The 27825-nt window shown below is 38.8% G+C and overlaps 1 protein-coding gene across 4 annotated transcripts in view; it reads right to left on the bottom strand.

The window, feature by feature from the left end:
• Positions 1-27825, bottom strand: part of NRG3 (neuregulin 3) — a 1045385-nt gene that overhangs the window by 822756 nt on the left and 194804 nt on the right. The window lies entirely within an intron of this gene.

The following is a 27825-nucleotide window of genomic DNA, read 5'->3' as shown; positions in this document are numbered from 1 at the left end:
TTTTCACATTTCTACATAGTCTAGGATTCCTGTCTGTCTGTCTCTGTCTCTCTCTCTCTCCTATAAATATTAGAGAGAGAGAGAGGGAAAGAATCTAGAAAATAAAATATTGAGGGTCAAGACAATGGTGAGCCAATATAAGGAATCTGTTGTCTGTGAAATAGAAAAGCCTACACAAGATTTTTTTGTTCCTTCAGCTGAGACAGCAGAAGAGATGATTTAACATACACATGTTGCATTCAGCCACAATTGAGAACAGGACTATTCCAGAATGTCATAGGTTTGAAACAAAGGACCAAAAGTGACTGTTTTGGTATGAGCAAGGTGAGTCTCTCAGAGGTGGTCATTGCCACCCATGTCAATGTACATCCTAGAAACACTGAAACAAGCTGTAGACAGTAGCTATGCACTCCAACAATTTGTACTGGCATTCCTGGCCCCGGCTTTTCTTATCTCTGCCCCAATGGCTTCTGCGGATGGACAAGCTAGTGGATTGCTTGGACCTGTGCCTCATCTTTCTTTTTTGTCACTTCAGCCTGCACATTCACTTCTTCCTTCACTTAACTCTCATGGTGCCAAAGGTTTCCAAGAAGATGCCGCTTAAAGCCAAGAGCAGCTTACACATGAAATTTAAAAGCAGTTTAGGGTATGATAGAATAAATCCTGATTTATGAGAAGATAATGCCTGATTAGGTTATTTCTTGGACCGCATTAAAAAAGTGCCTGGATGGCTCAGTTCATTAAGCATCCAACTCTTGATTTCGGCTTGGGTCATGATCTCATGGTTCTTGAGTTTAAGCCTGTCATTGGGCTCTGTGCAGACATTGCAGAGCCTACTTGGAATTCATTCTCTGTCTCTGTCTCTGTCTCTCTCTCTCTCTCTCTCTCTCTCTCTCTCTCTGCCCCTTCCCTGATTGCAAATGCGCTCTCTCTCTCTCTCTCTCTCTCAAAATAAACAAACTTAAAAAAAAATTTACATAAAGTAAAATTCACTTTTAAAATGTGCAGGTCTATGAGTTTTAACAAGTGAATGGAATCCAATAATAAACACCATAGTTTAAATACAATTTCCTTACCCCCAAATTTCTCTCCTGCTACCCCTTTATAGTCATTTCCTTCCCCTTTCTCAATCTCTGGCAACTTTGATATGTCCTTTGTCCCTACAGTTCTGTCTTTCCCAGAATATCATATAACTGAAAGCACACCTACCATATGTAATCATTTGAGTCTGGTTTCATTCACTCAACATAATGCATCTGAAATTTATCTATGTGTTTATCATTATGTCTTCATTTTATTTCTGGGTAGTAAACAGTGGTATCCTTGTTTCATAGTTTGTTTACCTGTTCCCTAGTTGAAGGACATTTAGATTATTTCCTATTTCTAGACTCTCTCCTTCTCTCCCTATTTTATGACATAATGCATGTAGTTCCTGTATCTCTCTTCTTATTTGTATATGAGACTTACTTCTTGTCCCAAATAGCTACATTTAGAGAACTGACAATTACTTGTGGGTTCCTCAGGTTGAAGTGCTCAGTTCATGGTAAACTCATTGTTAGCTAGAATACCTTAGTTCTGTTCCCTTTCTGAGAATGTGTTTAATATGTTGTTCTGGATTGATTCTGCTTAGGGGTGAGAGGTAGCCTATTCCCACAAAGGGAAGAGTTCATATTCCTCCAGTTTTGTAAGCTTTGGAAAAATTGCATCACAGAGAATTACCTCTGGTTCCAATTTTCATTTCACTAGTCTTTCACAGCAAATTGTTCAAGTCAGATTGGAATACCATTCAGTTCACTTCACTTCAAACTTGGGAATATTGGTGAGAATTCTCAGACTGAAGTGGACTTCAGAAGCAGTACGGTGAGAAATGGGATTGATGTCATACAGTGTCTCAACCTTCTATTTGTTCCCTTGATCAGCAATTTTTGATGTTTATAGCCCTGTACTGTGTCACTCGCTACCCACCCCCAGAACACACACGCACACACACACACACACACACACACACACTTTTTAAAATTTAGCTGATGGTTGTAATGTTTAGGTGGGATTTTTGTATCTTAAAGGGGAGCAAATTTTGCCACCCCAAGATAGGCCTCATAGGCACATTAATTAATTATCTTAAGCTAGTTATTTTAAATAACTTCAAAAGAAGCTCTGAAAACTGAGTAGAAGTACCCTTTTGTAAGAGACACTTAACATTTATAAGAGAAATCTCCAATTGTTAAGGGCGTTTCCCTCTAGCACCAGAAAGAGAAGGCTAATTCTAAATCTCTAGAAACTCTTATCAGTGGAGAAGACCAGGACTTAAATCTGCATGACCTTACCCTGCTTACTGCGCTTTTCCTGGTAACCGCCCATAACTGACTTCCTATCCCTAATACCTTCTTTTATATCTAGCTAAAGATAGTATCTACTGAAGATGCCTTCAGCCACTTCAGGAATCAGTCAGTTTTCCTGGGTCTTTCCCATGTATACACGAGGTACCAATGTTATTATATTTGTTTGGTTTTTTCCCTCTTAATGTGCCTTATATCAATTTAATTATTAGACCATCCAAAGAACCTAGAAGGGAAGATGGGAAAGCGTTTCCCCCCCAACAATTTCTTGTTCTCATTTTATTAGCAATTAGGTGAAGAGGATATTGTGACCTGGCTTCCCGACATCATCTTTGAAAATGAAATGCTTCTGAAAAAATTTCTGACATCAGTTGGAAAAAAGTAAAATAAAATATAAGGACATCATGAACCTACAAATCTCATAAAAAGACAATATCCTTCTAATTTCATGCTTTTATTTTATAGACATATTTAATCAAATGATGTCTACAATATCCATTAATGACTCTCAAAGTCTATTTCAATAGGAACAGAAAAGACCAAGTGAAATGTTTCACTGTCAGCAAATCTGAGTAATAATACTTTATGTTTGTGCAGCATTTGCAAGGAGTTTAAAAAGCAGAGGGTTAATTAATTTCTCTTTGTTATCCAAGGAGAGGCTTTAAATTCTAAGTGACACTTGGCTTTTCTGGAATTTCAATGGCATTGAAGTAATTTCCACAATTGGTTGTCTCAAACCAAGAACAGTCTAACAGAGAGGTTAGGGCATATCAGTAGCTAATGCCAAGAAACATTTCTCTACTCCCAAAACGTCTCCGCTGATATGTTCTATCACCTGGACAATGTCATTGAAGACTGGCTCATATTTCATAAGCCACACCCATGTTAAAATGTTCTATTGAGTGACAGAACTGAAAACTGAGGGTGAGGATTCCTAAATGACAAAATTCTGTGCCTTATGGTGTTTATACATGCATTATTTCATACAAGTAGTGGGGTCATTTTGAGAGACACCAGACCTGGCAAAGGAGTACTGAGTGGAATTCAAGTGAGAATCAAGAGCACAAGGAAGCTGCCTTCGTCTATTTCCTTTTGTCAGCAGTTTTCTATAATGCCACAATTATACGTCCGTAGTTTAGGCTAATTAAATTTTATTAAGCTCAAAATTACTGAGTTACTTTCCACTTTCATTGCAATTTCTAATTCACCCAAATTTGAAAGATTGGCACCTGACGTGTAAGATTCAGAACGTAGAAGGGTCCAAAAAAGTTTGAGTACATGAGTCTACAGTTTCATGAATACCAGCTAAATAAAATGATAGGTTTTGTTCAGGTTGTCAGACGCAATACACCAAGTTGTCAAGGGGACTCCACTGGACTCATGAGCTGCACATTGGGTCAGATAGAATGATGAGGATAATATTAGTAAATACCTCAGAGTGTATCAATGAAACAACATGTGTAAAGCATGGGGGCCTGGTGCGCATGGAAAGCAATTAATACATGTTAGACCTCGTCACAAACAGTGAAGGCTCTAAGATTTTAATCTCATTGCAATCTAACAAATTAACCTAGCAGTTTAATAGATACAGGCAGAAGACAGACTTCTGGGACTCTGTTACACAAAGGCACAGCACATAGCATAAGCTTCAAGTATGCGCTGGTTCCAAGTCCCATGGGGGCAACCCCAAGCAGCCTAGATGCTGCACGTATATAGGCTAGTGTCAAGGCTAAGGATCCCAATTTGGGGGACTTGAATTTTTCCTTAAAACTGAGCTATAAGCAAATCTGCTTGACCTTTGCTCTAGAGGGATAAGTTATCTTTAATATACTGGACAGTAACAAACCTGCAATCCACTGTTAAGGGGGACATCTTTCTCCTCTAAGGTTATTTGCTCCACAAACATCCTTAATAATATAATCCAGAACAAAATTTGTCAGCACTTCTGTTCACCAGAGATGCACAAGTACAAGAGACCCACATAAAATTATATCCCAACAGACCTAATTAAGACATGTCTATTGGTATGAATAAATTTAGGGACTCCAACTCAAAGTACATTGTGAAGGAAACAGAATCATGAGTGACTAAAGATTGGGAATGCTGGTTGCATGGAACAGGGGTTCAGCTTTGTCATTTTAGGCTAGTATGGAGCTTATGACTGAAAGTTAAGTGAGTGTGTGTGTGTGTGTGTGTGTGTATCTGTGTGCACACATGTACACATCTGGTTAGAGAAGAAATGATGGATTATTAACATGTATAGATAGCCCATTAGGTAGCAGGCACTACATTAGGCAATTTGGCATAGCAGTTAAGAGCCAAAGGCTTTGAAGTCAGACACACTCGGTGTACATTAGGCCTCTGCCACTTACTAGCTGCGTGACAACAGGCGAGATACTTGAGAGCTCTGAGACTCTGTGTCTTTAGGTGAAAATGGAAATAATGATGGAACCTTCTTTATAGTATCAGTGTGGGAGTTAAACCAGATCATGCATGTCCCGCATTCATTCAGCCTGGCATACAGCAAGCGTCAAAGAAATGTTAACTATTGTGATCATTTATCTTTCCTCACAAAAATGTCTGACAATCCTTGTTATTACCATTTTCATCCTTGAAAATCCATCGCTTAGTAAAAATCAGCAACTAGTCTTAGGTTACATGGTTATAAATGCCAAAGCTGAGACTTTAGCCACATCTGACTCTAAAACTCTTTGTACTGCAAAAGTGTACCTTCTCTTAAGAGGGAAAGGTGGGAATCTTTGTAACTAAACAGGAAGTATTGCTTTTCTTGTCTTTTCTATACTAGTATGTAATGCAAAATAAATAAGTAAATAAAATTCATAAATATATAAACATAAACCCAGAGAGACATTCTATGATGCTTTTAAATCTCAAATCAAATGTTATTTCTGCCATCTTATTGGATTCCCAATTCAGATAAGCCTTGTTTTGCCCTGATTTACCATTACTGGATATTTAACTCCATTCTAGGTATGTGCTCTTGAGATGGTTGAATTCCCTTTCAGGCAGTCTGCTGGTGCACTCCATACCAACGTATGTCAGCAGCATACTGTCAATATTCTGCTGGGGCACCAGATTCTAATCCTAACAGAGTGACTAGTGTTTCATTAAACACAATGGAATTCACCTGTTCTTCAGCTTCTGCTGTTGGCATGTTTTCTTCATATTTCCTTCTACTTTTCTCAAATTTAGTAAAATCTGAAAATGTATTCTTAATCCACAGAAGATCTGCATCACAACCAATTACATAAAAAGCAGCAAATGGAGAGGTGCCAAAGAGGCTTTTATATTATTCCCTTCACACGGGAACTTCCTGATAGCTATTAACAATAAAATAGTATGGTCTAATTAAAAATATTTTCTCGGGGCGCCTGGGTGGCTCAGTCGGTTAGGCGTCCAACTTCGGCTCAGGTCATGATCTCACGGTTCGTGGGTTTGAGCCCCATGTCAGGCTCTGTGCTGATGGCTCAGAGCCTGGAGCCTGCTTCTGATTCTGTGTCTCCCTCTCTCTCTGCACCACCCCTGCTCACACTGTCTCTCTCTGTCTCTCAAAAATAAATAAATGTAAAAAAAAAATTTTTTTTAATATTTTCTCAAGGCACCTGGGTGGCTCAGTCAGTTAATAAGAATCCAACTTCAGTTCAGGACATGAACTCACGGCTCGTGGGTTCGAGCCCTGCATCTGGCCCTCTGCTCTCAGGGCAGAGCCTGCTTCGGATCCTCTGTTTCCCTCTCTCTCCACCCACCTCTCAAAAATAAATAAACATGAAAAAAAATTAAAAGTGTTTTCTCAGATACTAACCCAATCTCACTGGAACTATGTATTCTTTTCATACCTGCACACTCTGTTGATGTTCTCAACAAAAAATACAATACTCTTATAAGCCATAGCAAATTAGGTGGACAGGACAAGGCAGCAATCTACATAGTAATACCGTATGTTTGTAAAAGCCTGTAGCAGGACAATACTGCAATATATTATGGAATGTCAACAAGAGAAGCCTACCTGTCTTTCATGTATTTACAATCAGAGATCTTTTAACAGGAAATGTGACCCTGTCAGTTTCAAGCTCATTAGGCAATGTAGGAAGGAAAAGAAGACAATGGAAGGAATGACTTACCCATGATCACAGAGCTGAGGAAGGATCTCTGTCAATGCCAGAATCTAGAAGCCTTGACCAATTTCATCTTAATAGTAATGCTTGTTTTGGAAAAGGCCGCAAAATAATTGCCCATATTCTCTCGTATTATGGAGAAAATTCTTGTAAAAGAAGGTCTGCAAGGATCAAATCCATACATCTTCAGTTCTGCATACCTTTTTCCAAAGGTCCGATCAATAAGACATGGAATCAATTTGCAGCTTGATCATTTCAAAAAGAACTCGATGGTGAAAGGAAACAAACAAACAAAAACCCTAAGAAATATTCAACTGGTTTATTAAAGAACCAAAAGAGGTCACTAGATGGAGAGTTTCCATGACAACTGGCAGGCAAAAATGAACAAAGGGTTCCTCCTGGCTATCTCATTGAACTGTGAATTAGGCACACCACTCCACCTCCAGCCCACTCTCTCCTCTCTGGCTCTCCTTCCCTCCACTGACAGCCTAACTTCCTCTAGATCCATCTTTGTGTCATGTAAAGGAATAACCTCTGAGAGGGAGAATGTAAGGGAAGCACGGGTTGCCTTACACCAGCAGTTATAATCAATAAAAATACTGAAGCGAAACAAGCAGCCACTGCTTTGTGGGGTTTAAAAGGGCAAGAGGCAAAGCACTAACATAAAAGATACAAGAAATTCAGTGTTTTAATGGAAATTGTGTCTCTTCTTTACGTACTGATTTTGTACTTAGTGCTAGCATGATCCTTAACATAATACGAAACAGGAAAGGCTTCTTCCAGCACTAACTCCTTTGCCCATGGCCCACTAAAAAGTCTAAAACATTAACTTTGACTTACCGTGATTAGATTTGAAAGAAGTCCTGGGAAAATAATCCAGGACCCCAAATCTGAATCATATATCATTTGAAATTTTGTTTTTACTTTATTCTTAAAAAAAAGAAGTCTCTTGTGGTTTTTAAATTGAGCATGCACTAGGAAAGGATGATAATTAGTGCTGAGTCTGACTGATTATGGCAAAGGTGTAAATATTTCAAGGGCATATTATAAGCAAAATGCTGACACTGCGATTTAGACTCATTTCAAGCCAGAAAGTTAAGTCTGTTTATGACTAAAATTAAAATAAACAGCAAATCATATCTGTGAGGACAACATACATAGAATAAACAATTGTACTGGGGAAAAGTCAAAAGCGGCCAGTCACAGCTTCCTACTTCACGTCTTCAGTGTCTGTTAAACACCTAACAGAGGCAGATAAAGTTTCCAAATTTCAAATAGTCACACACAAAGAAATTTGTTCTTCCCTGATCTGATTCTCATCTCCTCTGTTTAGCGACACAGCCTGTGCATTCAAAATCCACAGGAACTCTTTTGCACTTGGAAAGAAATGCCAAATTACTTACATCAACAGAGTACTCAAGTTATGCATGAAGGGTTTTCAATTCTCACAACACAGACAAATGTATCTCTACAAATCTGGACACCATTTAGAAAACAGAAGATACCGCACTTACATCAATAGTTTGCTGTTGGGCTATAGATGCATTAATTTTTCAACATATCAACACATGAAGAAAGTACAATTGTGCTACTGAACCAAAGAGATACAGATGATCTCCGCTGAGTTACTGATTAGGAGTCTCAGTGACAACTGATGCAAATCACAGTCCAAAGACGACTTAAGCAAATAGAAGAACATGAGAAAGGAGACAAAGGAGAAAGAGAAGGATAGACGGAGGAGGAAAAGCAGGAAGAAGAGGAGAAGGAGGTAGAGAAAAAGAAGAATATATTGGTTCATATGAGCGGGGAAAGACAGCAGTAGAGAGTAGTAAGGCTTTGAAAAGGCAAAGCAGAGGCAGGTACCAAGCCACCATCTTGAATCAGTTTCTCCCCATCACTATGCTGTTTTCATCACAGCCGCTGTGGAAAAACAAGACAAGGGCGGGGTCTCCAGACTCTGCCTACTCAGAGGTTTTTGGTGTGCTGGGAAGTTTACAAATCTTCTCACACATTCCAAGAAAAATTTCATTCCTTTTCATTGTGTCTGACTGGGTTCTATACCTAGTTCTACACCAATCAATATGGCCTTGGAAATATGATGTGGTAACTGGCTTAGGCCTGGAGTGGGGGATAAATTTGAGAAAATCCTGAAGGCCTCTGGAGTAGCTGCAATTATAGATTATCTCTGAGAGGTGAGAAAATGTTAGGATTTAGAGAAAACTTTCCTAATTTTAATTATTATGTATTTCATATCATATTTCATAATCCCCCTGGTAAATGGTAAATTATTCTTCCGAACTTAGCTATGTGTTGAACGCCAGTTTTTGCACTGCAGAATGCTATGGGCAGAGGGTTGTGGGATAATGAATGAGACACGGTCAATGTTCTAAGGAGTTCACGAAGGGAGACAGGGGGGTCAGATACACATGATACTGAGTCTCCTTACACTGTTAACAGGGCTGTGAAAAGTGTAAAATGAAGTTTACAAACAACATGAAGCTTGGGAGAGGGTGGAGTTTGCACGGTACGAATTTAGGATTTAGCGTGTGATCCTTCAACAAATGCACTGTTAGCTCAGAGATTAGAGAGGACAATAAATCAGCAGATACAACTGTGGTCAGGGAAGGCTTTACACAAGAGGCAGCGCTTTGTGGGGTAGGCAGGTCACTAGCCACCCCCTCAAAAAAGGGATGAGAATAAGAATAAAGCTGAAACACAGACTCGAAACAATCTTTAAAACCCTGATTTAGGTCTTATGTCCATAATGTCTTAATAAGATTGTCAAATAGATTCATTACTTTATTGTAAAACCACAAACCTGTCCTTCTGCCTTAAAGATTAAGTACATCTAACAGTGCTGCTCTTTACAAAGCCATGATGATTATTGCCTAAGTAGCCTTTTTGCTTTGATGAGCCCTCTGTGCCCAAGTGAGGATGAGGAATATCCATCTTGCAAAGTTCATCCTTGCTTATAGACACAGGACCCAAATTGATAGCCCTGCCTTTCACCCATGCTAAGCCTTACACATCCTTCCAGATTCTCCAACCTTCTCCTATTAATATTAATGTCAACAATAACAACACATCTGAGAGAAAGGGGACTGGAAGACAGTGATGACACCAGACATTTCAACCTAAATCTACCAGACTCTGGGATGGACTAATGACTTGATAGTGTCAGTTGTGGGCAAGCCATTCCCCCAAATTCACCCTAATTTCACTTGAGGATAGCAGGAACAAGTTCTATTTTTTTTTTCTGCCCAGGATCCAATGCATAATTCAGAGCACCAGGAAGCCACAGCAAGCTGCAGAAATGTACCAAGTCCGCACAGTTTCCTCTCTATCTTTAGAACCACCATGATGATGGTTCTTTCAATTGTGTGAATCAGGGATTATACTGGTTCAAGACCCAGATCAATATGAAGTGCATCTGATTTCAACACTACTGAAAACCAGGTCGGGCTGAAAGAGCAGATAGAAAATAAAAATCAATTTTTGTTTAGCTTTCCTGCTTTGCATGGGCTTTGGCAGAGCAGAGGAGTAGACTTTTAAAAATTGGATTTCAATCTGATTTTCTTCATGTCAAACAGTGAATAAGGTGAGATCTGAGACTTAAAACTGTGAAAATGTCTTCTCCTTTCTGAGAGTATTTGAGATTCTGAGGAAAATATGGATATTATTTTAAATGCCTGGTAGAGACAGTTCAAAAAGAAAAGCTTAAAGTATCCACAGATAAACTCATATTACAAAACCATCTACTTAGCAATTCTGTTACTATGGCACTTTTTGACTATTATAACCAACTTATGCTAAAACTCTTTCAGGTTTAGGTTATGTGCCGTGATTACGTATCAATTACCAAATTCTTCTTCGCTCTCAGTGTGCATTGGTAAACGGAAACTAGTTTGCAGTGACATAGCCTACCTTGTATGACCAGCTGAATCTCTTCGTGGTATTTTTCTAGACTGGGATATTGCAATTTGGAGTATTACAGTGTCCTCCACTATACTTCATGAGGGAACATGATGCATCCTGGTGAAGTGTCTGTTTTGCAAAAGGAAGTTGGACGTTTGTCCTAAGGAATCCTGAAGAAGCAGTATTCTCTTGAGAGGGCAGAAACAATTCAAAGGAAAAGGCTCAGGGTTAAGTTGTGCCCACCAGGGTCCTCTTGGCTACAGGTAGGGCCTTTGTTTCCACCATGGTAACAGTCACGTACAATGAACTGACTTAAATATTTGTTCCTCGTGGTAATCATTTCCTAATGACACCAGTTGTCCAGCACAGCTGGACATGTCCTTCAGTCTGTGTGGTGACTTGGGAACCACCCTTAATGCATGCTTCCACAAAGACTCAAGCAGCGGTGGTGGTAGCATGAACAGAGAAGAACTACTCGGGTAGTAGCAGTAACTGAGTAACTGAGTAGTAACTGAGGTAACTGAGCAGTGACCAGCACTGTTCCCTATGAGTGAAGGGGACAGCCACGTAAAGAAGCAGTGATTTCCTGGAGCTAACTCAGAATGGAAGTCAGAAAATGGGGAAATGACCTTGACCATGTGGTCCTGGCCTGAGAATGATTAGATACTGACATGTAAGGGATATACTGACCCAGAAATGCGGAAAGTTGAGGGAGATATGGACAAATACAATGAGAATGGTAGATACTTCTAAATCTTGACAAAGGCATTTCACCCAGGGGAAATAGTGCAATAGAAGCATTAAGAAGAAGGATAGAAGTGTGATTCGTGCAGGGTTATCTGTAAGGATAAAAGCAAACAAAACATAGCTCATACGTATCCAAAATTAGAAGAGCGCCTAACTATAGTTCTAAAGTGCACAAGATTATTATAAAGGCTTTGAAACTGGGATGATATCGCTAACACAAGCAAGTTTCTATGATACCATTCTAAACTTGAAAAAAGCACAACACAAGACAGTATGAATTGGAGGATTCTAATGAATGCATGTGAAAAATAATATGCAGAAATGAAAACCATATGTTTTTAATACTGAGTGTGTTATTAATATTATCATACATTTGTCTTTAAATTATACAAATCGTATAAAGGAGGGGGAGTAAGAAGAAAACAACCTTGCTAAAGCTTGTATGTATCAAACAGACACTAAAAGTATGTCTGCCCAGTACTTAGATAAATGGGAGCTTTTGGTACATGGAAGGAAACACTCATCTTTCTCCCCAGGTGCAAACAACTGGCAATTACAGAGAAGGGTATGAAGTTATGCAGGCACACAGGCTGGCAACAAGCAAAAGCATCTTCCCTAAATTAGCTCTCATGGCGCCCTTACAATCAACAGAATATTATAGCACGTGAGTATATGATTTACAAATATATAAATAAATAAATATATGCCATGACAAAGTGCCGAAAATATTATACCTACAAGTGTATGGGGGCACCGCCAAAGTCCTCTGAGGCCCCTGATGTCCAGGAATGGATGCAATGCTACTGTAAATAGCCAAATAGTAGCCTCAGATCATGTGTGCAAGCTCTATTTAAGAATGTTATCACGGGGGCTGCGTGGGTGGCTCAGTTGGTTAAGCGTCTGACTTCGACTCAAGCCATGATCTCGTAGTTCACTAGTTCCAGACCTGCGTCCAGCTCTGTGCTGACAGCTCAGGGCATGCTTCAGATACTCTGTCCCCCACCCCTCTCTCTGCCCTTTCCCCTGCTCGTGCTCTCTTTCAAAAATAAATAAACATTTTAAAAAATGTTATAATCAAGAGAGTGATCATATTAAGACTAACATTTAAAAATATATTTGTGAGGGGGGAAATACATTCATTTTTTCTCTACAATATAAAAAACACCTAAGAGAAGAGAGTAATGCATTTGGAAAAAGTGAGCCAATCAGAGACCTAGGCCCTTCACCTCGAAGGACTTCTTGGGGTCTCCCACTCAGGCCTCTTTTCTTTGGGATACTCACAACTTTTCAGAAAAGCAATAAATCACCCAAAAATTGGTATTTGCAAATTTTTTACTCAAGTAATCACATTCCAGGCCTGCCTTATTCTATGTCTCTAATTTTCCTCAGGGTCACTTTTCATGTAAGTCGCTTCAGCCCCAACTCTACAGTTTCATTTTGATTTTTTTCCCCTCATCTCCAACCTCAGTGTCACACCCTATCTCTCTACCATCCCATTGACCTTATAAGCCCCAAATTCCCAAGGCCTACCCACCTGCTTTCCCACGCTCTATCTAAACCAGAGACCTTAACATTTATCTAGACCTTAACATTTCTTTGACTCCCCTAGCCGGGTACTGACCACACCTCAGAGAGTTCTAATACCCTCATTTGCAAAATAACAAGTTTGAAATGGAAGGACTTTCTCGTTAAATATTAGAGATGACGGTGCAAAGGAAAGGCATGACCCAGTATTTTAGAGAGACGGAGCTATGCTTCATGTTTTTTAAGATGTTTCAAATTCCTTAATTTTGCAACACTGTAATCTAGACTAGTGGATGTTTTTCTTAAAACAACAAAGAGGAAAGCAAATCAAGCAGTTCTCATTTCTCTAAAATGGCTAAGCAAATTTTCTGTTAAGCACTTTAAACGGAGGATACAAGCTAAGGATTAAATGAAACAAGAAATATTTGAGTTTTAAAAAGGAGATTTTTGTGTTATACATCAAAAACAAAATCTAAATGATATTTTTTTGTTGTTGTTGCAATTTTGACAAGTAAACCCAGCTCAAAGCGGGAAGACCCTCATTGGAATGAGCCATGTCTTAAATGCATCCAGACAGAGACCATGCCCGGAAATGGACATGCCACCCACCAATGTGCCTGCAACTGCCTAAATCCATCCTTGGTTTTGGTTAGGAGACACACATCTGGGAGTCATTTGTAGACAGCAATGGGTTTCCATCAGGACAACTAGGCATAGATATACTGTGTGCAGCGATTTTTGAGGTTGAGTCTGGGTGTCCATGGTAAAAAGAGTCTGTATTCCTGTTTGACATGGGTTAGCTGCTGAGATGTGGGGTAGGGAGCGAGTAAAGAGAATGTCAAAGGGACTAGCAAGGTTGGTGCCAGGTATCTGAGACCCTTGATGGACCAAATATGCTGATGCAAAGAGGAAGACACTGAGGTACATGGAGATGTGACAATTTCATAGAGTTTAGGTGGTAAAATGAAGACCAAATTCCAGAACACTCAATACATCCTAAGCATCCTCAGGCATGCTATACTATGCTAAAGTAGTATACATTACTACTATACTAAATATAGTAGATTTCCTTTGAAGCTTAGTTAGTCTGTTAGCTCAGAGCAAGAAATTCCCCAAGAGGTGGGACAAGATCACCCACATTGTACTTGACAGGGAAAGAAAAGATGGAAGTGACAAGCACTCATGAAAGAACAGAGTCGGGGCTCTGCCACATCCTTGGGTGGCAGAAAAAGGGACAGAGGGGGACAGAAGGGACTTCAAAAAAGGTATGGAACAAGATGACCTGCCCCACAGGCTTTTAGCTATCCATTTCCAGATAATGCAATAGATCTGTAATATAGATGTCATCCCCCCCCCTCCAAAATAATAAATTTGAGCCATACAAACTGAAGAGATAGAAAATTATGCACCAAAAATCCTGTGGTGTCTGAATGGAGGCCCAAAACCTGTAAATAACAATCTATTTATTTGGTTTCCACCCCTCTAGAGGATGTTAAACAAACGCTTACAGAAAACAGAAGAATGACATGAAGGGTCAGGTAGGGGGAGGGGTGATTGATACATTGGGATGGAGATGTAGTGAACACAAAACTCAGGTCTCACGTAAAAGCCCTTCAGCTCTACCTGTCAACTGCTTTGCAGACTGCCCAGTGCTGACTGGTCTTTTGTTTTTTTCTTTTTTCCAAAGAAGCAAGTGTGTGGATATTTGCATAAAATCTTCAGATTTTTTTAAAATTTCAAAGTAAAACACAAATACCTTACTTTATTTATTTATAGCAGTTTTATTCATAATTGTATAAAGGCTTACTCATAACTTAATCCATCATTGCCAAAACTTGGAAGCAACCAAGATGTCCTTTAGCAGGTGAATGGGTAAATTAACTATGCTACATCCAGACAATGGGATATTGTTCAGCACTAAGAAACGAGCTATCAAGCCATGGAGAGACACGGAGGAACCTTAAACTCAGATTGGCTAAATGACAGAAGCCTAACTGAAAAGGCTGCATACTGTATGATTCCAATTATATGACATTCTAGAAAAGGCAAAGCTATGGTGACACTGAAGAGTTCTGTGGTTGCCATGGTTTGGGAAGGAGGGAGGGATGAATAGACCGAGCACAGAGAGTTTTCTGGGACATTAAACCACTCTGTATGATACTATATTTGTGGATACATGTCATTATACATTTGTCTATACCCAGAGACTGGACAACACCAAGAGTAAACCCTAATGTTAACTACGGACATTGAGTGATAATGATGTATCAATGCAGGCTCATCAGTTATAACAAAATGTCACTCTGATGGGGGATATTCATACTGGGAAAGGCTATTCACATATGGGGTCAGGGAGTATAGGGAAAATCTCTGTACCTTCCCCCTCAATTTTGCTGTGAACCTAAAACTGCTCTACAAATAAAGTCTATTCCAGAAATGCACACATACATAAACACTCTGCCACAAGCCACGCATACACACACACACACACACACACACACACACACACACACACACACACACATCTGCAGTTAAAATTTGGTTAAGTGGGCTGCTGTTTTCAAAATCTGAGCACCTCAAAGAAAGCTACTAAAGCCTTTGCTGCTTCTCTTCACATGACAAGTTAACCATACACCTTTGGCCAGCGCAGAAAATGCTTGGGATATTCTGTGCAACTTCATTCCTATAAAAATACCGATAAACCACACATTACTAGACAGTATTTGTGTTTTTTTACTATAAACTAAATTGTATCCAGTTTTACAATTTTTAGCATTTAAAGATTAAACCTTCAAGAAAAATAATTGCCAAGATTTTGATGATAGGTGTTCACCTCTTATTTCCTGTGGCATTAAGTATGGCTGAGAGCACTCCCCCAGAGAGCAGTTAGTAGTCACTCAACTTTCATCAGGAGATCCTGCCTTTATCTCCTCTTATTTTTCATTTTCACTACACAAAAAATATCCTCAACTCTGAGGATAACTGGAAAGATACTCACTCTCTTTCAGAGTTGTAACCTCTTCTGTATTTATTTATTTAGATGTCTTAAATCATGAGTCAGTTCCTTGAGAAGCCAGCTTGGAGCACTGCTGGTTTAAAGGAGGGGCTGGTCAGCTTACTTTAAATCTGGATAAGGCAGGTCTGTATCAACAGAATCCTGATAGGTCTGTATGTCCAGAAAATTACGAAAATGGAAGACCCTGTTGGTGGTGACGGCATGACTTGCATGTTGGGGGCATACACTGAAATTTTCAGTTTTCTTTTCAGACAATAAAAAGGTGGGAGGTGACAACAAGGGACGAGATATCATGCCACCTACTCATTTGGTTTGCAAGGGATGTGGACCATTTTCCTCCATCAATCAGGTAAAGTGGTGGTGAACACACCCCACCCCACCCCCATCAGTAGTAGGGAAACAGAATCAATATCAAATAAGAAACACTTTTTTTAAAAAAATTTTTTAGAGACAGAAAGAGAGCAAGAGTGGGGAAGAAAGGCAGAGGAAGAGAGAGAATCCCAAGCAGACTCCACATACAGAGTGAGCGCAACGCAGGGCTAGATCCCACAACCCTGGGATCATGACCTGAGCCAAAATCAAGAATTGTACACTTAACCTACTGAGCCAACCAGGTGCCCCAAAACACATTTATCTTTATATTTAAAAAATAATAGAGAAAGAAATAGTGTCAGGATCAGTTGCCAATTAGCATATTGCCTTATCTCAAGGGTCCAACTGGGAACTGTTGGCATCTCTCCAAATATAGGCCCAAACAGAGATGGGAAGAGAAGACACAGAGAGGGGCTGCCTAAAGGAACGCAAATCTCTTCCTGCCTCCAACCACCCCTTGGAACTCTACCCTCTGTATTTGGAGGGAAAAAGGCCACTGGATGAGACACTTCCTAGAACTTGTTAGTTTGGCCCTGAATAATTCCTTCCACGGGGTCACTGCTAATGTTTTTCTTTCATTCTAAATACTTGGTCATGATAAACAAAATGATATCAAACAGAAGCATGTACAATCCATTATGACATCTACTATAAAAATTATGTTAGGAACACAACCCACCATCCATCATCCAATGCTCCCTATATAAAGATATTTGTGGGATTTTTTACACTCCAATGTGTTTCTTGTTTTTATAAATTGGTCAGATTCCTTCTTTCAAATATTGTGATAATTCTCCCAATATATTCACTTGTTATTGTCTTCCAGAAAGTAAAAGCCAAGCCTAAAACTCTAACAGCAGTTATAAATAGTTACAAGAGAAAGAGGCATGTTTAATTTTTTCCAAGGGATATGAAATCAGTGGCTACCTAAAATATCTAAACTCATACCTTACATAAAATAACCTTAGTAAATATTTGTTAAATTGAGTGGAATTTATAAAACTCCCAGGAATTATGAAATAAGCACTTAGAAATGGAAATTCCACCATTTAAAATGAATTTAATTAAGGGTAATTAATAACTTAATTCAAAGATATAATGACACTGGGACGGATTAAATGTCAAAGAGAGCTGATGATTTATTTTGCTTGAATCTCAAAAAACTAATGTGTGATGAACACTATTTTCTGTACAGCTAATTAATGCAGAAATTAATTTTATTACAAAAAAGACAAAATTATTGATATGTAACCCTTTGTTTTCAAAATCTACATCTACTTTGACAATAAATAACCATTCTTCAGATCTTCCATTCTAAATGGTTGTTATTTTTTTAATATTTATCTTTTTTTTGAGAGGGTGAGAGAGAGAGAGAGAGTGCAAGTGGGGGAGGAGCAAAGGGAGAGGGAGAGAGAGAATCTCAAGCAGGCTCCACAGCGCCAGTGCAGAGACAGACATGAGGCTCGATCTCACGAATCATGAGATCATGACCTGGCCCAAAATCAAGAGTTGGATGTTTAACCAACTGAGCCACCCAAGCCCCCCGCTAAATGGCTGCTATTTGCTGTTACTTTCCTAAAAGTTTATTATCATGGGTTGTGATGTATTATAAAAATCATAGAATCAGAGATCCAAAAGATACAGGGAATTCTCCTCCCCTTATCATCATCCATCAGGTAAGTCAATTCCCACTAAGTTTCTTACAGATAAGACAATTGAGAACTCCCAAGACCAGCAGTCCTGGACACAACTCCATGCAAGTTTATTCCTGGGTCTTCCTACAAATACTCCTTCAGCTGTTCCACAAAGTAATCATCCAAGGAGAACACAAATGGCTAATGAAAATCAAAAGAATCATCATAAAACATACTTAAGGAAAGTAAATACAACCAGAGCTGGAAAATCTAAGGCAAGATCTGTCTCTGGCAGTTAACTTCAAAATGAGGGAGTTGGGACTACAACCACAGAGGACACAGTTCATCTTCGATCATCAACACTGGCAGGCTACACTTAAGAACTGGGCTTAGTGAGGAGGGGAAAGAGCACTGTGACTGATCGTGAGTGACATCTGTCCTCTGACCTCAGTGTGGAACTCAGGAGTGGTGGAATGTATGTCACGAGCAGGCACCCAGAACAGATTAGCCCCAAGATAGCCTCCATCTCCAGTACTCTATGGTTCAGGAAATATGGCCTCAATGTGATACAACATGATACATTTGCTTGTCACTTTATTTACAATTCCCCTCCAACCCCTCTTGATTCCTCCTCCTTTTATCAATTTCCTACTCTCCTTTGAATGTCCCTTTTCCCATTATTTTTACAGTTCCTTATCCCTCCCATTTCATTCTGGATTTCAGATTTCTCATCCTTCCTCCATAATCCCAAAGTAGACCACCTAATTCTACTCTTGTTTTCAGGTAGGGGCAACCTTTCATTTCAGATTTTTAAAGGGGCATTTATTTAGTATTTTTTCCAAATGTGTTCATTTCCTGCTGAATTAGGGACACTTTAATCCCCTATCACACACACAAACATATTACACTTAAACTAGAAAAAAATGGAAATAATTGGAAGTACAAAGTAAGGGAAAATCATCCATACATCTATCTATGCTAGTTTTTAAATTTTAAAATTTTATTTAAATTTTAAATAAAATTATGATCATGCTTCACAAACTATACCTCCATTTCCCCTTGCCACATTTTTTTGTTTTAACTTCTCGTATTACATGCTGAAACATACCTGGCCATGCAGTTAATTCTTTAGTGGAAAGAACGCACTAGTGAGATTTGGGGATTCTGTTGTTTGTCATTATTTAAATAGGTCTTAAATCTGTAAACCTACTTATATGGGCACATAGTGAGAATGATAAAATGGATTTAAAGGCACCTGACTCCCCCAAAATGGACACAAAAACCCAATATGTAAAAAATTATATGCATTTCAATCTAAAACTTGGGTACATTCAAAAACACAAAAAATAAAGTTTAAGGGCAAACAGTACACTGCCATGTACACAATAAATAACAACGTCTGGAAAATGCAAAGAAGTCTATATATTCCTAACAAGAAGAACACTATCCAATACCACACACAACAAAGGTCATGGACAGGCACTTCACAGAGAAATATACATTTCTAATAAACATACAAAAAATTTTGACGTTCAATTGATGCAACTTACAACAACAAAATTCATATTGCTAAGCATCAGAAAAGTAATATTTAAATTCACTCATTAATTCAACAGATAATTGCCAACTCCAAACCAAGCATGATCTCCCAGCCACAAAAAGTTATCAAAACTCACTGCCTTTGAGGATTTGGGAGGAGAATCTCATGTCTGTCTGGCAAAAGAGAGGCTTGGGCAGAAGTCCTATTGGAGATTTTGGCTAAATGTATCAATATTTAAGTCATCTTTGATTCTTTCTTTTCTCTCACATACCAAATCTAATCCTCTGGTAAATCCTAGATTCTATCCTCAAATATCAATCCAATGACTTCTTTGTATAATGTTTCTAGAAGCGACCCAAGGCTCCTATTGTCTTCTGTCTGGCTTATAATATTAGACAATCCACAGGGATTCCTGCTTCCAATATTGCTGCCCTGGAGTTTTTTTGTTTTGTTTTGTTTTAAAGCAACCATGCTCCTATTTTAAATGTAAATTAAATCATGTCATCTATCTGCTTAATACAATAGATTCCCATCACAATCCAAAATTCCTACTATTCCACTTTCTTCCCCTGGGTCCAACATGGAACATCCCATCCCTAGAAGTTCAGATTCTGTTGAGTTTTTTTACATTGGCTGCAGCCCTTTGCCTATTTCCCACTCTCTTTTAAATAAATGATCCTTTAGTACTAATTTTTTTTATTATAGTTTACCTTAATTCTGATAGCACCCTTGCTGCTCCCAATGACCAAACCCTGCTCTGTTCTTCTTCAGAGCACTTATGACTACTCGGCATTTGCTGCTTTTTTTTTTCTTCACATTTTATACTCATTCATTCTCATACATGTATTCTTATTTATTTGTTGGTTGTCTATCTTTGCCACTGGAATGTAAACTGCTAAAGTACAGGCATCTTGTCTGTGTTTCTCAGGACTATATCACTAATCCTAGAACCATAAATATTTGTTTCATGAATGAATGAATAAACTTAAAATATATATAACCTTTCATCCAGCAATACCAATTTGAGGAAATTATCCTAAAGAATTTGCACAGGAGCTAAAAGAAGTGCATGCTGTAGGATCCATCATCAATAATAGTGAAAAATGAGTAAACTTGTAAGTCCACCAACATGCACATCACTGGACAAATTATACAGCATACATCTTACATACATGGTACAAAAACAAAACAAAACAAAAAAAGCAAGAATGAGGTAGACCTACACGATCACTATTAGAAATAGTGAAAGAACTCCAAGACATATTGTTAAGTAAAACAAAAATGTAGGTCATTGGCACAGCTATCTTTTTGAAAATCTGATAATGGGTAAAAGGTGCCATATTTTATATAGGGAATGTCAAAATAGCACAATATATAAAAGAAGCCAGCAAGAACATCTCACAGACTTCGTGACAGATGTTGTATTTCTATACCCTGATTAATATCCTGACAGACCTGTAAATGTGATAAAATGAAAGGAATCCTTCACTGCTGTGTTATTACCTGGCTGTCCAGATAGCATGCATCTCAGGGGTCAAAATTTTCTAATATTTCTAGGTAGTCTGCTCCAGGCTTGATCTTAAGAACTAATGAAACTATATATTCTACTTTGTTGTCACTCAATCCCTGTTGTTCTGTTATTAGTCAAGCCAAATATGTGTGTGTGAGTGTGTGTGTACATACATATATATATATATATATATATATATATATATATACACACACATATGTGTGTACATACATATACATATATATGTGTATATGTATATGTATATATATGTACACACACACACATATTTATATACATACATAGGTCACTTCCCTTGTTTCTTTGTTCTTTCTAATTTTATGAATGATGCTTATTATAGACGAGTTAGACAAGACATAAAATCTTAAGGCAAAATGAACATGTCATCTATAATCCTAACACCAAGAGAAAACCACTGTCTCTAAATTCTTGCTTATGCATTTTCAGCAACTTTTCAAAGTACTATAGGATCCTCCAAATTTGGAGCATTCTCTTTAAGCAGAGCTGAATTTTTTTTTTTCACCAAATACTGTATAAGCATTTCCCCCCAAATTAAATATATATGAAAAGGAATTTTATCTTGCTATCTGCATTCTTTTTTAATTGTGTATGCAGTATTTATTCAACCAGCCATCCATTATTAAACAGGAGATACGAAACTCCTACTCCACACTGATCGGTGAGGTACATGCTGGCCACCAGGCTGTGAGCTCTCCTTATCTGTCAGAGAAGACAGATGCTGAACAAGCAATTATGCCAAAGCAATTCCCTTCTTACAGTTCCTGAAGATCATCCTCCATGTTTCTCTTTCTCTCCTACCCTGTAACCAATCTTTCAGAAAATGCTATTAGCTCTACATTCAAAATATAACCAGATATATTTCAGGTGAAAAAAGCAAGGTACAGTAAGGATTATATCATATGCAAATATGTTGTGGTAAGAAAGGAGGATAAAAGCATAATCTGTTTCATGTGTCCTTTCATAAATACATATATACACACATATATATACACACATACATATGCATAGGTACAAAGGTATTCATATCAACAACCCATTGAAAGATCACTGAAAGAATACCCAGGAAACGAACAAGTGGGATGCAGGGGGTCTAGGCTGTGACTTCCCACGTACAACTTTTAAAATATTTTTGACTTTTGAATCATAAAATGTATTGCTAATTACATAGAAAACTGAGCTATTCAAACAATAAAAATAAATATGTAAATATCACAACCCAACACTTCTCTGCCTCTACCTACACCACATGGACCTATATCCCACCATCTCTTTCCTTTATTATTTCAACAGTCTCTTAAATAGGCTCCTGACTCCACACTGTCTCATCAGCCAAATCTCAACAGAGTAGCCAGAGTGTGAGACGTAAGTGAAATCATGTTTCTCTGCTCAAACCTTCCAATGGCTTCCCATTGCTGTCTGGGTAGAAAGCCTGCCTCCTCAGGACTGCCTGCAGGGCTCCCCGCATTCTCATCAGCCTCTTCTGTTGTTCTCTCTTTGGTTCCCTCTGCTCAGTGACAGTGGCCTTTTTGCAGGGATTTGAATGCATCCAACATGCTGTCCCCTATGTGCTTTCATTTTGCTCTTTCCTCTCTCCAGAACACTCTTCTCTCTACCCCTCACCCAGGGCAAGTATCCAATCACTTGTCACCTTATCACTGAGGTCTTCCCTTAACAATTTAAAATCCCATCATCCCCTCCTCCACCATCCTCCATCATTACCCCCATCTGCGTTCACTATTTCTTAACAGCATCTTATCTTAATAGCACCGTTTTATAAAAAAAAAAAAAATTTAACATTGATTTATTTCTGAGAGACAGAGAGAGACAGAGCATGAGCAGGGGAGGGGGAGAGAGAGAGAGAGAGAGAGAGGGAGACACAGAATCCGAAGCAGGTCCCAGGCTCCGAGCTGTTTGTCAGCACAGAGCCCGATGCGGGGCTCGAACTCACGAACTGCGAGACCATGACCTGAGCCGAAGTCGGACGCTCAACCGACTGAACCACCCAGGCGCACCTAGCACCTTTTCTTAATAGCACACTATTGCCATCTGACATATAACATGCTTCACTTATTAGCTGCTTTCTCTGTTGTTGTTTAGTCATTTGTTCCCACACTCTGGCAGGAATTCTCTACTTTGTTCACTCCTTAATCCCCAGTATCTTGAAAAACACCTGGCACATATTCAGCTCTTCAATAGGTATGTAGTTATTGACAAAATGAATAAACAATTAATGTATGCTGAGAATTATAAAGTGAGATTACAGGGTACTATAAGAACAAAGTGCACAAACTAACCAATCCCATTTTAGTGGGCATTCCAGTTATTTAAAATATTTCACTATCATAAATAATTCTGTAATAAAAGTCTGCATACAGAAATCACTGCATATACATCTTATGATTTCCTTAGAACAAATTCCCAAAGGTAAGTGACCAGGTAAGCATACACAGTTTAATGACTTGATATGTACGCTCGATTTGCCAACTCAGAAAATTGTGAGGATTTAGCTACTTGAACAATTAGTTTTATCTTGTGAAAAAATAATAATTTGACAGGCAGACACTGTGTCAATCTGCTTGGCTTTGAAGACCAATTAGTTTGAAATGTTTTTCATTTGTCTCTTGGTAATTTGTATTTATTTTACAATTTGCGTGGTCATAGCCTTTGCTCTTTTCTCTCATTTGTCTTTTTTCTTATTAAATCATAAAAACTTTTATCAAATATGTTGACACTTTATCTAATAGGATACTATTATCTCTCCAGTTTGTTGTCTTTCGTTGTGTTTATCTTCACTAGACACATCAACATTACACTTTTTGTTTCATTAAACTTACCCATATTTTCTGTTATAGTTTTTGGCTTTATTTCAATGATTTGATTTTTTAATATAATTTATTGTCAAATTGGTTTCCATACAACCCCCAGTGCTTATCCCAACAAGTGCCCTCCTCTGCCCATCACCCACTTTCCCCTCTCCCCCACCCACCATCCACCCTCAGTTTTTTCTCTGTATTTAAGAGTCTCTTATGGTTTGCCTCTCTCTCTCTCTCTCTCTCTCTCTCTCTCTCTCTCTCTCTCTCTCTCTCTCTCTCCGAAAAAAAAATCGCCATCTCAAAGAAAGATAAAATTCACTCATATTTTCTTCAGGGTTTTTTTTTCTTTTGTTGGCATTTCTAAATTTAACTTACGCCTTCTCCTTCTGTCCCTTCTTTCTTTAAAATATTGGCTCCTTTTTTGCATGTGATCAGCTGGCATATCCCCCCCCCCGACCCCCGGAAGCCATGAAAGTCACCCCCAATGTGAAGGAACTGACTGCAGGATAACAGGTCCCGATGAGGGGCAGAACGGAAGGCAGTGGTAATTGCCATCAGTCAAACTTCCTGGTGGAGCAGGGCAGCTTTGAAAGCAGCTGTTCTACCTCAGACTTCAGCTCAACACACACCCTCTCTCTTGATTTCACCAACATATTTCTTGACACATGTAAAGCATGCTTAAGATCTAAGATTCATTATTTTGTCAGAATGAGGAACGGTCCAGATGGTGCTTAATCAAATATATCCATTCAGTAGAAAAGTCTTTGAGGTATCACATGACTTTCCTTGATATTGGCAGACTATTATTAATAAGAGAGGAGAACCCCTTCTTTCACTGTGCCAACACTGCACCGGAAAAAAAGGCAGTAGAAGCATCTATTTCTTTTAACAAACACATCTGCTACCCTTCCCATTTTTATCATGAATTTGTATCAAAGAATTCACCCTAGCAATTTTTAAAACTTATTTCAATATGGAACTTCTCTATCAGTTACGAGATCACTATCACTTTGACACGTTTTCCAAGTTTTCTACAATCAAGACTTTGTGATTTTATTTATATAAACCTCTTCCAAAATAAAGACAAACTTAAATACTAGGGTTTTTTTTAACTTTTTAAATATTTCTTTACTTTTGAGACAGAATGAGCGGGAAAGAGGCAGAGAGAGAGGGGGACAGAGGATCTGAAGCAGGCTCCATGCTGACAGCAGAAAGCCCGATGCGAGGCTCGAACTCACAAACCGTGAGATCGTGACCTGAGCCAAAGTCAGACGCTTAACCGACTGAGCCTCCCAGGGACCCCTTAAATACCTGTTTTAAATGAGTGGAGCACATAAACTGAGACAGATCTTGACCTGAAGTCAGCAGTTGGGGGTCTGCAATTTGTCCTCATTGTATGACCTTGAGCATTAATGTTCAAATTATCTTTTTTCACACTTATTAAAAATGAGACTACATAAACATGCCTATGCATATATAAAATGTCTGTTGGCAAGTTAAATATGCTCACATATGACTACTGCCTCACCTGTCACAACAGTAGATGTATGTTAACCTTCCCAGTGGCATCTCTGGTTTAAGTTTCCTGAAGAGGCAGATTCATAGCAGCGGAACTTCCACCTGCCTCTCTACGTAGTCTTCATCAATGTGACAACTTTCTCTTAGTTTTCTAATGTCTTTATTCCCATGGAAACCAGCCTGCTTCTCAGTGGAGATGCATAATGGGTAGAGTGTGGTTACAGGGACTGCTGGAGTGGTGTGGGAGACAGAGGGTGGCGCACTGAGCAAAGAAGCTTATCCACTGGACCCATATCCCTTTGTTTTTCAAAGGAAGTAAGGAAGGAGGACCAGTCCAGGACCTTCCAATGAGTTGTCCACAGAAAACCAAGACTCAGGCAATAGGCAGAGCCAGTTAAGACTGTGGCTATCACTCAGAGCTGTAGAAATGGAAGGATCCCTGTCAGGAAACTCCTTAGTTTTGAAATCGCTACCACCTCACAAGTCTTGACATTTAAAACCTATCATTTCACTTTGAGGTGTTTTCTGCCAATGTTAGATGAAGCCAAGTTTCTACAATTCTAATGCAGTCTGACCCCTTTACAACCTATCTGCACCATGGAAGCATAACCACTGCTATTTAATGACATGCTCTGTGGTTCTGAAGACAGTAACGAGGGCAATCGGTTTCTCTCTGGGCACAGAAAATACCATCCCATGATCATAAATTGTCTGAAGCAAGTTGTGTATCTACTTATAATGTTCAAAGCCCTAATCCAATTAAACTCTTCTGTGGACCCACTGTTACTCAAATATACTTCTCATTTGGTCGGCTGACTTATTTTAATATTTGTAAGATTCCATTGTGATTTTGTGAAAACAGCACTCAATGTTATGATATTATTATAGCATCCAGAGTGATTTTTAAATACACAGATCTGATTATCTTATCCCATACTTTATGATCTGAGGACAAAAAGCGGAATGTACAAGTTGACTCAAAGGCCTGGTCTGGCCCACCCTGGCCACCTCATCTGCCTCATTTCTTACTACTGCTCCTCTGGCATGGCTAGAACACTCTCTCCCTTTCCCTGTCCCCTCGCCCCAGTGTCACCCTTCTCAGCTAAGCAATTTGTCTGAATCATTTAAATCTCAATTCTAATATTATTTCCTCAGGGAAGCCTTTGCTGAAACCCCTATTTATATGCTCCTTATAGCTCTTTATACTTCTTCATACAGCACATCACACCTTATTATTATCAGTGTATTTGTGAGCTTACATGATTAATACATTTCTCCTCCACTATGCTGTAACTTCTTGAGGGCAGGGAACATGTCTATCTAGCACATCAGACTCTGACAGAGTTACCACAGAGTACACACTTGGATAAATTTTGTTAAATGAAGGAAGGAAGGGAATAGGGAATGACTGACTTTTTATTAAACTGAGCATTTATGACCTTATTTCAAAACAACTTTGTCCTCAGTAGCTGATCTATCATGTGAGCTATATCTTCTGTATCTCATATGGGTACAGAAATCAAGTGAGACACGAAACAGTAATTGTTAAAAGGCGTTCTCAACAGTGAAGTTCTACAAAAGCCTTAGTTGTTGCTGTCATTACCTCAAACCCAGAAAAGGAATGGTTTCTCTTCATTAAATTAGTCCTGAAATCCTAGCATTTATAAATTGTAATACTTCTTTCTACACTCACCCATTCAACTATTATTTCATTCGTGATATATTTACCCATGGCACACTGCTCTCAGATCATTACTTAAAAAGGCATTGGGGGTGTGGCTGTGAATCTGAAGGGAAAAGACCAATAAACTTATTTGTTTTTATGATAAATATTCACACAAATGCTACAAAACAGAAATTATAAATTTGATTTCCTTTTAGTTTGCATAACAATGCCTATATTCCTGAGGGCCATGCCACACGTCAAGTAAAACTGACAAGCGCTTTTCAAGAGAAATGACAAAGATTGTTTTGGCAGCGTTAAGATCATCATGCAGAGTTTCTGGAATAGTTCTCTTGCACCACTATGTGTTAAAAACAGCAGTTTGGGATCTAACCATTCTGCTCTGGTCCTGCCTCTCTGAGTAATGCAATGCCTGCCCACTGTTAGCTGTTACCCGGAGTGTCGCTATTAGAAAAGAAGCAACAAATATGACAGAACAGTATGCTGGGAATACTTGTTAAAATGGAAAAAATAATTAACACAAATTAAATAAATTTAAAGGAAAATAAGACTGAGACCTACTCCCTGGTGTTCTAAAACCTGAGTTACAATAGTAATCTTCAAGAATGAATGTTCTCAGGGGTGCATGGGTGGTTCAGTAAGTTGAGCATCCGACTTCGGCTCAGGTCACGATCTTACAGTTCAAGGGTTCAAGCCACGCGTCAAGCTCTGTGCTGACAGCACAGAGCCTGGAGGCTGCTTCAGATTCTGTGTCTCCTTCTCTCTCTGCCCCTTCCCAGCTTGCACTCTGTCCCCCACCCCCTCTCAAACATAAATACAAACATAACAAAAAGAATGAATGTTCTCAGATAGCTAGAATGGATAAAAAAATACCACTAGCTTCAAATTTTCAGGAGACCATTTACAACCTTGGGTTCACAATGAAATAAACATGCTCCAGTGTTTGCAGGTTTGTTATACTTGCTATTTTTAATTTTCAAATTAAGAAAAATTAAAGATGAGGGGTACCTGGTTGTCTCAGTCAGTTAAGCATCCAAC

This window comes from Panthera tigris, chromosome D2, assembly GCF_018350195.1.
Source record: "Panthera tigris isolate Pti1 chromosome D2, P.tigris_Pti1_mat1.1, whole genome shotgun sequence".
NCBI lineage: Eukaryota > Metazoa > Chordata > Mammalia > Carnivora > Felidae > Panthera > Panthera tigris.
This window is presented reverse-complemented; position numbering and strand designations above follow the sequence as displayed.